This window comes from Lynx canadensis, chromosome B4 (genome assembly GCF_007474595.2).
Source record: "Lynx canadensis isolate LIC74 chromosome B4, mLynCan4.pri.v2, whole genome shotgun sequence".
Taxonomy (NCBI): Eukaryota; Metazoa; Chordata; class Mammalia; order Carnivora; family Felidae; genus Lynx; species Lynx canadensis.
In genome coordinates this window covers 131,914,952-131,925,830 of record NC_044309.1, presented here as the reverse complement: position 1 = coordinate 131,925,830, position 10,879 = coordinate 131,914,952, and positions in this window count along the sequence as shown.

The following is a 10,879-nucleotide window of genomic DNA, read 5'->3' as shown; positions in this document are numbered from 1 at the left end:
CAGCTAAGCTCGGCACACCTGTCTGGGCCCACAAAGTGGCGGTCAGAGCAAACATGAGTGGGGGCTGGGAGGGTCCGCTACCCTCCTCTGCATTTAGGCTCATGCTGGGCTCAGGGTAGAGACCGAACAGGAGCGTGCCGGACTGGTAACAGAGAACAGGTAAGAGTCAACTTGTGTCCCAACCCTCCCAGTGGCCGCCCAGGTGGGGAGTGGTGGTGCCCACAGCCACGGATGAGTCAGGGAAAGAGGGAGAACGGATCGGCTGGCGATAGACTTAGGTGGTAGAATTACCAAGACTTGGGAAACGATTTGGCGTGAGGGCGAGGGAGGCGTCACGATGATGCCCCGGTTTCTGGTTTGGACAACTGGGTAGATGGTGGTTCTTCGTGTGGGTGGAGGCTAGAGGAGGAGAAGCAGGTTTGGAGGTGCCTTGGTCACCCCCAGAAGCAGAGCCCAAGACAGGGGTTTTATTTGGGAAGTGATCCAAGGAGTAGGGGTGAGGGGGGTAGAGTGGGTCAGGGAAGGAGGAGAAGCCGCAATGAGGTGGGCTATTGAGGTCACCATTATGGCAACTACCATGTCATTCCACCTGAGGTCACCCCAGAAGGACACATGTGTCGCCCAGAGTCGCCCATTCCCGAAAGATGAGGGCCGGGAACATTATTCCCTGAGCGCTGGCCAAGGGTTGCCCCAGGGTTTGTGAACCCAGCCCCCAATTTCCAAGATTTGCACATGTCGGCGGCCACCGTCCATTACCCCATCTGTCTTACTGGAAGAGCCTGGGGCAGAAAGTGGAGACGCGCTGCCAGTCTAATTGCACACGGAACCGTCCCCTTCCACAGCTGACCCAGAGCTGAGGCCAAGTGTGCCCGGGGGGCCACTAAAGGCGTCTGACACGGCCCACGCCTCACACCGCTCCTCTGTGCGTTCGCCACACAAATTCACTCTCGTGGAGTCTTCCAGGCGATGGCCAGTTACACTCTCTAAACAAAGACTTAGCAGCGAGAGTCCTCGGTGCCATAGCCAACCCCAAGCCTGTGTCTGACCCTCACCATCTCCCTCACTCAGCCCGAGTTCCCATTGGTCCAGGCTGTCTGCCCGGTGGGGTGACCCAGCCTCTTGTCCATGAAGAGTCTGAGTCCTTGTCGACTCGTCTTTGTCAGATCAGCTGAGTTTGCCGCGAGTGCCCGTTTAAAGTCGCCACCGGGCACCGAGAGATGCCTCAGTGACCTCTCTACCCGCAGCATGTGGCGGTGACCCTGGCATCTCGGGTAAGCAAGGTCAGTTCGCCACATCAGTTAAGTAACCACGCTTTTCGCCAAAGTGACCGGCTGGTGCTTGTAGCTTCCGAGGGATTCCTTACCCTGTGCCGGAAACCAGGTCGACCTCTGATTGACCAGGGTCTACACTGCTGCGGTGGGGAGGACCAGTGTAGCGTCTGCCCCTCGGCTCTCCCTGGACACAGCACTGTTGGTGTCTACACTAGGTCCTGGCGGGCAATGGCCCAGCTCTGCAGGGCGATGGTGGCGGTGATGGGATGGATGGGTGGTGTGGGCAGAGAAGGCAAACCCTCATCGCGCGTTGGTGTCCGATCTGCTAAGCGCGAACTGCCGACTTCTCCAGGAGGGAAGGAAGCCAGTGTAATCGAAGGGTCATCGACCCTTGCCACGAAGGGTCCGGCCGATCTCCTTGAAGGATGATGCCATATCGAGGGCGAACCCTCGGCACCTGCCTCTGACAGGTTGGCCATTCATCAGCGATGGGAACTAACCTCGGGACAACTTTGTGAAAGGAAGCCCGGGCGGCCAGGCCACGCACACCCTCCGTGTCACACCCACTATGGTCATTCCACTGGCGGGTTTACTGTGCAGGCACCGGCTGTCAAGGGCAGAGGCTGGCTGTCGTCCCCTGTCAGATGGATAGATGGCTCACCCTGTCCTCCTTGTGAGATCCTCTCTGGTGAGTGCTCTCCAATGGGCACAAATCCAGCGGCGCACGAGAGAAGAACGAGGCACGAACAAGTCAGGGGCAAGAGAAAGGGAGCAGGGGTCGACAGTTGGAAGGACAGTCGCCCCGCACGGCTCCTCATTCCCATATTTATCGGGAAAGTGCGAACCATCAACAAAAAGACTTCAAGATTCACTAGAGCGTTCAAAGAGCCTTCTCGGGAGAAGGACGGAACTCGCTTAAGCGCGTGGCGGGAATCATCTAGGGTCGAGCGAGCACAAAGACCCCGATCGGATCCGTGGCAGGTGGTCGTGGTCTCTGAGGAAGCGGAGAAGTACAGACCAAAGAGGCAGGCGGCGGGTCCACCTTGAGCGGGTCTCCCAGCTGCTCGGCTTCGCGACGTACATCAGCTGCCTCTCCAGAGAGACCTTCCAATATACATTTTCTCAAGGCTCTATTATTTCTGGCATAGCTCTGCGTGGTGTTTTTCTCCAACCATCGCGTTGTGGTGACGGGCCGTCACCGTGTGCCCCCTTCAGGGGAGAGCAGGGTCAGATGTCAGAAATCCATCCCCAAATTTCCACCAACCTGAGCCTTCCGACCCCTCCCTGGCAACTATGCCCAGGCGGGTTTTAGCACCTGTTGCGGTCACCTGTAGAGGCAAATGAGCCCCACCCACCCCCCCCTCCCAAATTTGGTTCAGATGTTGAGATTCATGCCACACACACACACACCAGAAGGGTGTGGTACCGATTACATGCATAATTGAGATCTCTGGGGAGAGTGGGGGCGGGGTGTCTCTCAGGCGGGCCCAGAATGACCTGAGAGGAGAGTGGCCCGGGTTTTCTCGCTGTTGGGACGGCGGGCCGGGGCCAAGCTCCCCGGTGCCGGCCGGGTTTGAATCTTTTGCCCAGATGTAGGCTTAAAAGCTGGCAGCAGTTGAACACCAAGATGGGGATTCAGGTCCCTCCCGACAGCATCTCCATCCCACAGTAGGCCGTCAGGGCCAGGCTTCGCGGGGCCACCTTGGCCGTGCCCCGGCGCTGTCACCAGGTGTCCTTGTTGGCTGGGGAGATCCTGCGGCCTGGGAACACTCTCACGCCGACATCTTCTGTACGGTTTATTCGCGCCACTAAGTCTCAAACCCTCCAGTCCAGCCCCGCGTTGCGCACTGCGCATTCCTGCTCCGCTGTGTCTGCGGCTGCCCCGGCTCCTGGGAGCGAGTTGACAATTTCCTCCTGGGGAGGGAGCGTGTTTCCCTGGTTGGTCCACGCTGGGATAAGGAAAGGAGGCGGAGGGGAACCTTGAGAAGGAAGAGTGTAATCTGGAGGGGTATCTGCCTCAGGTGAGGCCTTCACGCGGTCACCAAGCGAGGGGTCTGCCCTTCCCCAGTCAGGGTGACGGGCTTCCGATGCCAGCCCGAGGGGTCAGGAGACTCTGGCGGTCAAGTTTCTCAGACACCTTATCCCAAATGTTTCCATCCCGGGGCTTAGGGTTCTGTTCCTTCCCTGTCAGGGTCCCCAGTAAGAGGCCTGCCGAGGCAATGTGCCAGCCTTGTCTGCATCTCCTGTAGCTAAATATCGGGCCTGATGGTCAGCAAGACGTACCCCAGGGCTTTGGGAGATCAGGGGTCTTTAAACGCTGTCATAAATATGAATATATGTCATAAAACATGAAAAAATATGATATATATATAGACATATATATAGACACATATATATAGACATATATATAGACACATATATATATAGACATATATATATAGACATATATATAGACATATATATATAGACATATATATAGACATATAGACCGTTTATATATATATATGCTATATATATATGTCTATATATATATGTCTATATATATATCATATTTTTATATGACATATATATATATATATAAATGAAAAATAACTATTTTCCCAAACAAAAAACTTACAAGAGCTTTCACAGCATAACCAGAGTTGACGGTGGCTGGTCTGAGGCCGCCATTTTCTTTCTCCAACGCCACCCTTCAAAGACTAGAGCCCTCGCTATCCCAGCACCCTCACCTGTTACGGGTTCACTTGTGTCCCCGCCTCCCCCTGCCTCCCTAAATTCACGTATTAGAGCCCTAACCTCAGGTACTTCAGGATACGACTTAATTTGGAGACAGGTTCTTTACAGAGATAGTTAAGTGAAAATGAGGCCACAGGATGGGCCCTAGTCTGATGTGACTGATGCCCTTAGGCAAAGGGGGAATGTGGGGCCCAGAGACAGAGATAGAGGGAAGACGATGTGAAGGACACGCTGAGGGGAAGGCTGTCTACAAGCCGATGACAGAGACCTGGCACAGACCCTTCCCTCACAGCCTCAGGGAACCAACCTTGCCAAACACGTTGGCCTCAGACTTCAGCCTCCAGAACGTTGAGCAAATAAATTTCTGGTGTTTGAGCCGCCTGGTCTCCCTTTGTTACGGAGGCCCCAGGGAACCACTACCGCGTCCGTGAGAACGGAGTCTGAGACGAGGCTAGTGTGCAGGCACCGTATTTGGGAGGTGGTCCTAGGAAGCAAGAGTGAGGACGGGGGGTCATTGAGGTTGATGCTGTAGGAAACGAGGGCTTGATTCCGCCTGAACTTTCTGAGAAGCCTCCAGATGTCCCTCCAGTTCTCCTCCAGAAGGACCCACACAGGCCTGCTCACTCACAGGCCTCTATCCCTCAATGTCAAGGGGCGTCGACTCCTTTGTACTTCCGAGCTGTGCAGAGGGCAAGGGAGTTCCCACCCAGGGTCAGAGGAGCCCCCCAGTCAGGGGGTGAAGGTGGGGGGCGTCGACCCAGCCGGAGTTAAAATCAGAAATGCGGGCGAGAGGACCGAGTTGAGCCCAGAAACGTGTGCAGTAGAAGAGAGAGGCATGTTTTTCATTCTGAGTTGAAGGTGTCTGTGTGTAGAGAGGTCCCCAAAGCAGTCCACATGCCACGCTGAAGCTTGGGGAGAGAAACATGTTTGAAGGAGCCTCTTAGTTTTAAAACTTTTAAAAAAAATGATTACGTATTTATTGAGAGAGAGAGAAAGATAGAGCGAATCCCAAGCAGGCTCCTTGCTGTCGGCACAGAGCCCGATGCGGGGCTCGAACTCACAAACTCAGGTGAGATCATGACCTGAGCCGAAATCAAGAGTCAGACGCTTAACTGACTGAGCCACCCAGGCGCCCCACGTTTAAAACTTTTAAGGTGAAAAAGCTCCAACCTATCCCAAAGCAGAGGCCACAGTGTAAAAAGCGCCCACGGGCCGCCTCAGCCAGACTTGATCTCAAGCAATATTAGGAAAACCTCTGCACCTTGCAGATCCCTGAGAGGGTCCCTGGGCCACACTTGAGAGCCGCCGCTTTTCTCCTTGTGACTCTGGGACGGAGGCTGGCGGGGCTCTGGGTCTGATGCCCTCCGCCCTCCTAGAAGGCCCTTGCCAGCTTCTCCCGGGTGTGGCCTTGAGAGAGCTCCCTGCCATCTGTCAAGTCCCCGCCACCGCCACCTGCTTCGCTGAAGGCTGAGGAAGAAGTTTGAAGGGAGGGAGGAGGGAGAAAGAGGTGGGAGAGAAAAGCGAGGCAAGAGAGGGAGGATTTAAGGCCAGTGGGAGGAAAGGGGGGGGCAGTGGAGCTGGGGGGTAGAAGGGGGCGGAGGCTGGACCCTGGTCTGGAGGAAGGGAGGGTCCGGCCCAGGGGAGGCTTCAGGGAGGGCCAGCTACGGTCAAGGAGAGGCAGGCTGATGGTGGGGGAAAGGAGAGGGAGGCCGCCCTGGCTTTGCAAAGGCTCCCAACTTTGGAAAGGGGAAGAGACAGCCAGGTCCCTGGGCTGGGGGCTGCAAGCCCCACCTCCCCGCCCCCTCCCCACACCGCACGCCAGGGCCTTCCGTCTTCTCCTGGGCCCCCCTGCTTAGGTGGCATCGGAGGGTGTCTGAGCCTGGTGTGATCCTAACAGCCCTGAGCTCTGAAGCACTTTCCTGGAAGTCTGATCTCTCCTGCCCTCTCCTTCCTTCTGTGCGTGTCTGTGCCCTAATCTCCTCCTCTTATAAGGACACCAGTCATACTGGATTAGGGTTCACCCATATGACATCACTGAATCTCTTTATTTTATTTTTTTAAAGTTTATTTATTTATTTTGAGAGAGAGAGAGAGAGAGAGGAAGAGGGTGCGGGCGGGGGAGGGGCAGGGAAAGAGGGAGAGAGAGAGAGAGAGAGAGAGAGAGAGAGTTCCAAACAGACGCCTCGCTGTCAACGTGGAGCCTGACGTGGGTTCGATCGCACGAACCGTGAGATCACGACCTGAGCCCAAATCAAGAGGCAGAAGCTTAACCGACTGGTTACCACCCAGGTGCCCCTAACCTAATCTCTTTAAAGGCTCTGTCTCCAAATGCAGTCACGTCCTGAGGTCCGGGCGGTTCAGACTTGAGCACAGGAATTTTGCAGGGGACACATTCCAGCCCATCGCACCTGCCCACCAACACCCTACTCATCTTGCTGCTGACAGAAGCTTCATTCAATTGGGAGGAGTGGAAGCCACGACTTACCCAACCTCCCTCCCCAGCTCCCCACCGCTAGGGGTGCTATACGACCGACCGATGATAACAGGTGAGCTCTCTCTAGAGTCTGCGGCCGGACTGGGGCTCATCCGATGCGTCCTCGTGATTAGGTTCCGGTCCTCATGCATCTTCCACAGGGACATGACCAAAGTGATGCTGTGTTCTTCTCAGGGTACCCTGGCACAGAGCACCTGGTGTCCGTTTGTCCCACCGCTCCCGGCATCCGCTTGGATCATTCGGTTAAGATCCCTCCCCACATTTGCAAAGTAGTTATGTATTTATGAGTATGGATTCATGGCTTCCTATTTCATTCAACGGGCTATCGTTCGCTGTACCGTTATTTACCTGAATGCTCAAAATTTCTCAGATTTGGCTGGTGGGAGCCCTTGTAACTCGTTTAGCTACTCTAGCTTTAGGGTATGTTTAATCTTCAATATTTTTAAGGTTTTAAAAATACTTTGCAGGGCAATTCCTCTCCTTCCCCCGCCCCCCCCCCCATTGTTATTCTTTTCCAGAATTCTCTTGGCTATTCTTGAAGATTTTCTCTTCTCATACTGAGATGAAAACTGATATGGCCAATTATGGGGGAAAAAATTCAAAGGGAAACTTTGGTTAAGATTCCTGTGACTTTATAGAAGAAAAAGAAAAAAAAAGTAAAATATTTTCTGTAAGGACATTGCATTTTTCCTCCCTTCGCGTAGCTTCTATTTTTATGCCCTTTATTCAAGTTTTTAAATTATGTTCATAAAGCGTACCTATTTCTTCTTAGGGCTTTTCCTCTGCATGTCACAATTTTCGTGACAGTTGTGAATAGTATCCCCCCACTAACCACACATGAATATTTTTAAGCTGGAGATTGTTAGCTCATAGGACCCCTATTCATGTATACATTGCACTCATTTCCAGGGCGCCGTGACAAATGATCACAAACTGGGCGGCTTTAAGCAGCGGAAATCAATTCTCTCACGGTCTGGAGGCTGGAATTCTGTCATCAAGGCAGGCTGTGCTTTCTCTGAAGGCTCTAGGGGAGGATCTTTCTCGCATCTTCTATACATGGGGCCTTTGCCCTTCTGATGGCCTTCTCCCTGAAAGTCTGTCTGCGTCTCTTCTCTTTTTTTGTTTTTGTTTTGTTTTTTAGAGATAGAGGGTGCAAGTGAGTGAGGGGCAGAGGGGAGAGGGGAGAGAGAGAGAAAGAGGGAGGGAGAGAGAGAGAGAGAACCGGGGCTCACCCGGAAGTGGAGCTCGAGCTTACCTGACATGGGACTTGAACTCACAAGTGGTGAGATCATGACCTGAACCGAGGTCAGAAACTTAAGGACTGAGTCACCCAGGTGCCCCTGAGTCTCTCCAATTCTTCTCCTCCTCCTTCTTCTTCTCCTTCTTCTTCTTCTTCTTCTTCTTCTTCTTCTTCTTCTTTTTTATGTTTATTTACTTTTGAGAGAGAGAGAGAGAAAAAGCACGAGTGGGGGAGGGACAGAGAGAGGGGGGGACAGAGGATCCAAAATGAGCTCTCTGCTCTCAGCGAGGAGCTTGAACTCATGGGGAGCTTGAACTCATGGGGGAGCTTGAACTCATGAACTTAACCATGAGATCATGACCTGAGCTGAAGTTGGGCGCTTAACCAAGAGAGCCACCCAGGAGGCCCCTCTCCAATTCTTATAAGGACACCGGTCGTATTAAAGGCCCATGCTGCTTCAGTGTGACCTTATCTTAAATGCTTACGTCTGCAAAGACCCCGTTTCCAAATAAGGTCCCATTCGGAGGTTCTGGAAAGGATATGCATTTTGGAGGGAATACGATCCAACTCAACACATACACATTTCACATTTATTAGATACTTTCTCATGTATGTGGCACAGATTAATTGTTCCACTCTATTTATTCTCCTTTTTGTCACTGTATAACCCCTGAGTTTTTGCAAGTTACATGGCCCTCCATACATAATAAAGGCTACATTTCCCAGACTCCCTTGCTGCCGGATGTAGCCGAATGACTAAGTCTTGGTCAATGGGATGTGACAATAAAGGCCAAATGGCAGCTTCTGGGACCCTTCCTAAGAGACAGCCAGCTTGGTCCTTTGCCCCTTTCTCCTCCGCTTCCCCAGCCGGGCTGACAGATCATCCTACCTCTGCAGCTTATATCTGGACTTTTCTGTTTGAGATAAACCTCCGCCCAGGGCGTCCCATACTGCATATACTGTCCCATACTGCACAAACCTAAGGGGTGTGTTCACACGGTAGAAGACAGAAAGGAGACCTTGGAGCTTTGAGGTGAACAGACCATCCTCAGAGGCCCCTGCTCCCGGCTGGTTTCAGCCTCTAGTTGGGGGCTTTCAGTTACTTTCAGGCAGTCTTGATTTCACGAGTACATTTTTGACAGTTCTTTAATATCCAGTAGGTTTTTGTGCCCGGAGGGGAGCACTCAATTGTATTGATACTTAGTGTATTGGACAATTTATGAAAGTAATAGAACTCTGGAAATCAATTTTCCTTGAACATTTAAACATTATTATTAATGTGATTAATTACACGTCCTTAAAACTTAAATGGCAATTATAAATCTAGTGTGATTGATTTTTTTAGACCCTTTAGACATTTGAAAAAGATTTTGATGTTTATTTATTTTTGAGAGACACAGCACAAGCAGGGGAGGGGCAGAGAGAGGCAGAGACACAGAACTGGAAGCTGGCCGCGGGCTCGGAGCTGTCACCACAGAGCCCGACACGGGGCTCAAACTCATGAACCGTGAGATCATGACCTGAGCCAAAGTCAGACACTTAGCCAACCGAGCCACCCACACGCCCAACCCTTTGGTGTCTTAAATAACAGGTCAAACATTATTTCAGGCTGATTGAGATTTCAGGACTGAGGAATCTAGACTGATTCTTTACTGAGATGCACACACGAAGGAAATTTAGACTGAAATCTTCGATTGTTAGGCTTGGTCTTTTTAACAATGAATTTGTGATATTTATTTGTGGCATCATCAGGGACTGTTACGTTTCCCTTTGTCATCGAGACTTTATTTTTGAAACTTGGCGTCTTTCTTAGAATTTCTGCATTTTCTAAGTTTGCATGGCAATTTGGGGTCTCTTAAGATTTCACTGGAATTTTAGGATACTTTTTCCTGTTCCAGCAAAAAATGAGCTTAAGATTTTGATAGTTACTGCACTGAATTTGTCAGTCGCCTTGGGTAGTTTCGACATTTTAACATATTAAGTTTTCTAATCCATGAACATGAGGCATCTTTGAATGTATTTGTGTCTTTTTAAATCTCTTTCAGCAGTGTTTTAAAACTGGCCATGTCCAGGCCTTATGCCTGCTTATAATCTCTTAGTAACACTGAAATTATATATTCTTTAGATGTATGATAAAAAGATGAAACGTACTCTTAAGTATTTTAGTCTTTTTCCTTAAACGGGATTGTTTTCTTAATTTCCTTCTCAGATTGTTCGTTAGTGGATAGATGTACAATCGATTTTTGTATGAATTGGATTTAATACTTTTTATTGCTATTCTAAGTATAATACTTTCCCCTTTTCCATTTTTAGATGATTGTTGTTGATATAGAGAAAAGGTTTTATATATTTATGTTGTGTTCAGCTGTCTTATTTACTCTTTCTTTTTTCCCCACGAACTGGAGTCTCTTGGGTTTGGAGGGTGTCAAATTGTCAACAACAGAAGACAGTTAATATCTTTTTTCCAGTGTTTACACTAATTATGGAGTTTCTTTGTCGTATTTCATGCATTAGAACTCCAAGAAAACGTGGAATAAATGGTGATAGGTGCCCTCCCTGTCATATTCCCGATTTAATTGAAATGATTTTAATGTTTTACCTTTTATAATATTCATTGCTGCATTTTCCATGAAAATCTTTTCCTACACTTCAGCATTTTTTATTTTTCTTTTTGCTTAATCTTTTAACGCTGGCCACGTCTTATGAAATTCTGTTCAGCATTTATTGACGTGACACCACATGGTTTTTCTTCTTTAATCAGTCATATAATGGATCACGTTGATCTATTTCCTGTGTGTAACTATACTTGCATTTTTGGAGTAAATCTTACTTGGTCATAATATATTGTTCTCCTCATACGTTGTTGATTCTATTTGTAAATATTTTATTTATAATTTTTGCATCTATATTCATAAGTGATATTGACTTATAGAACTTAATGTTCTCTGTTTTGGGTGCTATCTTTATCAATTTATGTATTAAGGCTATTTCTTTACAACAGGAGTTGGGAGAAATTTTCCATATTTTTCTATAACTTTTAATCTCTTAGTAACACTGAAATTATATATTCTTTAGATGTATGATACAAAGATTTCTGGGGCGCCTGGGTGGCTCAGTCAGTTGAGCGTTTGACTTCAG